Source organism: Papaver somniferum, unplaced genomic scaffold (genome assembly GCF_003573695.1).
Source record: "Papaver somniferum cultivar HN1 unplaced genomic scaffold, ASM357369v1 unplaced-scaffold_17589, whole genome shotgun sequence".
Classification (NCBI taxonomy): Eukaryota; Viridiplantae; Streptophyta; class Magnoliopsida; order Ranunculales; family Papaveraceae; genus Papaver; species Papaver somniferum.
The window spans coordinates 1-3114 of NW_020627251.1; the positions used below are offsets into that span (position 1 = coordinate 1).

Sequence of the window (3114 nt, forward strand, 5' to 3'; positions counted from 1 at the left end):
TTTTCTTAAAACAAAAAATAGTTTATGCATAAACAAAAATATGGATGCATAATGTGTCATGCATCCTTTGTGTTGGTTTGCAAAATGACTATGCATTTAATTTTCAAAAAGTTGTGCCTAAAAGGATAAACACCTCCGAATTTTTCGTAAAAATCATAAATTTGATATTGTTGTTTGTACTCGTTGCGTAAATTTTTTCAAAATATTTCCAACAAGATAAATTGTAAAATTCCGAGGCACGGATTTTTGGATATGTTATATTCTAGTTTACATTTCAATTATACCCTTGAAAAAATAGGATACACAAATAATAATTGGATTAAAAGAGAGGGACAATTATGTCTAGTGAAAAAGTAACCATGGATACGAAAATTTACAATCTTTTTTATCAATTTGCATATTTATGTTACTCTACATTCGACAAAAAAGTGGTCTTAAAAGGGACTCCCTCCCTACGGTCCCTCTGTCGGTCAGCCCAATTAGTATAACATTCCGTGATAAGCTGTGCCTTCTCCAGGTATTTTATTCTCTTCCTCTGTTTAGGGTTTATTAAGAAAGAAAGCAAGCAATACGACAAGACAAATTTAAAGCAATAATAAGAACCCAGGTTGAGAAACTTAAAACACAAGTAACCACCCATGGAAGAAATTAGACAAGACAGAATCAGCAGTTTACCAGATAACCTAATTCATCTCATTCTCTCTTTCATTGATACGAAATATGCGATCCAAACTAGCGTTCTCTCCAAAAGATGGAAAACTACATGGATTTCTCTGCCTTATCTCAACTTCAGTTGGAGTGGTTTCCTTGAAGGCAAAGATAATCGTAATCTTAATGATTCTTCGAGTAGAAGTAAAGAGTTAACTAGGTTTGTAGATTTTGTATACATGGTATTCATGTTCCGCGATGACTCTGATATACACACGTTAAAGATTCATCTAGATTGGAGTCTTTGGACTACGCGTGCGTCTGAGATCTTAAGAAGTTTTGATAGATGGATTGTTGCGGCTGTAAGGCGTCACGTTAAAAGTATAAATATTGGTTATAAACTGGCATATGAGCTTCCGCATCAACTGCTTAATTGTAAATCGTTGAGGAAGCTCGGTCTTTGGTGTGAGTAGTGGTACCAAATATGCAAATATTGTTCTGTCAAAATCAATTAGTTTTCCGCAGCTCAAACAATTGTTGCTTGTTGGAGTTTCAATCTCGAGAGCTGAATTAACTCAAAGACTCCTCACCAGCTGTCTACATCTCGAATTGCTAAACATAGTTAACTGTGATTTACAAAGTGGTAATCAAACGAGTATCATTGTTGATTCTCTTAGCCTTAGCGTTTTAGAAACGCTCTAATCTGGTCCCACAGTCAATCTATGGCTAACACTATTAAGTTATCTCCTCCATGTCTCATAGACTTTGACTACAGTGATTTCTTGACGCAAAAATTGCCTTCAGTAGTTGATGCTCTTTTTGATATAGCACTGGAAAGGGATGAATCTGCAGAAACATATTCAAAGCTGCCTTCCGAGGAAAAGAAAGTATATGCCAAACGCGTGATAAAATTGCTAGAAGCGGTTCCTAACGTGGACGACTAAGTTTATCATCTAGATTTCTTGAGGTACGGATGCATGCATCCCTTCTTTGTTTTCCTTTATTTAAAGGATTCGGTTTCGTATAACTTGGAATATTTAGCTGCATATAATTCTTTTATTGTTTCTCCAGGTACTCCCACATGCTCCTGACTTGATAAACTTTCGATTTCTTCAATTCTGTAACCTGCAACATTTGGAGCTGGAAATTTGGCTCACAAGAAGCTGCTTGCGTTCAATTACATACTTACTCAAGATGTCGCCTAATATAAAGTCTATTTTACTTACGTCAAAGGAGGTAAGATCTAACTAAACTCTTTGCATTTGATTGGTTAGCTATGCTGTTAGAAACCCACCAAAAAAAAAAAAAAAACAGTTCAAGTACAACCTCAGTGTTGTTCAGAAATCCATCACAAATCATCTCAAGTTTATTTTAAGTTTACTACCAAGCATCGCCACAACTTATGTAGTTCAACACGTCTTTAATTAGGAACCCATGAAATGTTCTTTTCGTGTTTTGAATTATTTTATCTTGGTAAGTAAGTGATCTATCGTTGTTGTTTCTGGATATAGTCGAATTCGGCAGACATTGGAGATGATTGGGAAGCAGCAGGATTGGCATCGTCGTGCATGTTATCTCACCTCGAGTATATTGAGATTAAAGAATGCAAGGATGTGATAATGAACTCAAGTTGCTAAGTTTCCAGGGCGGTCTTAGGCCTAGGGCGAGATGGTCGACCGCCCTAGGCCCAAAATTTTGCGGGGCCCGAGAAAATGAAAACTTGGTACGTATGTTTTACTTTACTCACTCCACCTGTTTGAAACAATATGATGACAGATCAAATTAGGAGGAGAAAGTGGGAAGTATTCGATGGGGTTTGTTACAACCTACACTAAATCGCCATATGGGATGTTACGTGTCTTTGGTTAGTTAGACATGATTTACATGTATCTCTTTAGACAAGAATTAACTACTACTATATCCATTGTGTAGAAATATATCTTGACCGGGTTGACCTTCTTATTAGATGGTGGTCAGCCATGATATTAACGATACAAATACTGTATGACGACCTAATCAACCTTTTTTCCTAGATAAAAATCAAGGACGGTGAACAATCAGAACTCTGAAAATTGCAAACTTCCCAATTAGTAGTGAGATCAATTAATAGCTAGCTTAGTAATATAAATTTTCGTAAACTTTTGGCTTGTACAGAGGCGGAACCAGAAAATGAATGTGGGACTGGCTTGAAAAAAAATTTAGGGCTGGTTTAAGCCTGTTTTTTAGGCTTTTCTTTTTAACCAAACTTAAAACTCATTGCAAAATGTAAGTTTTTTCTGGACTTAAATCAGCCCAAGTTACCATGTAGTTCCGCCACTGGGCTTGTACGTATTCAAAGTATTTTCGTTGTTTTGTTAACTCACAAAAGTTATCCCCATGGTATTTGCGTAATTAGAAAATTATAATAAAACCCTTTAAACTCCTAAATCATATAAGGCTCCACGTCGCGCACTGAGAATACCTACA

General features: G+C 36.1%; 1 long non-coding RNA gene across 1 annotated transcript; it reads left to right on the forward strand.

Annotated features, from left to right (window-relative positions):
- The first annotated feature begins 1173 nt into the window (after positions 1-1173).
- On the forward strand, positions 1174-2463 carry LOC113337722. Its single transcript, XR_003354401.1, has 3 exons — positions 1174-1615; positions 1720-1884; positions 2160-2463. It is a non-coding gene; the product is annotated as an uncharacterized LOC113337722 (long non-coding RNA).
- Positions 2464-3114: the final 651 nt, after the last annotated feature.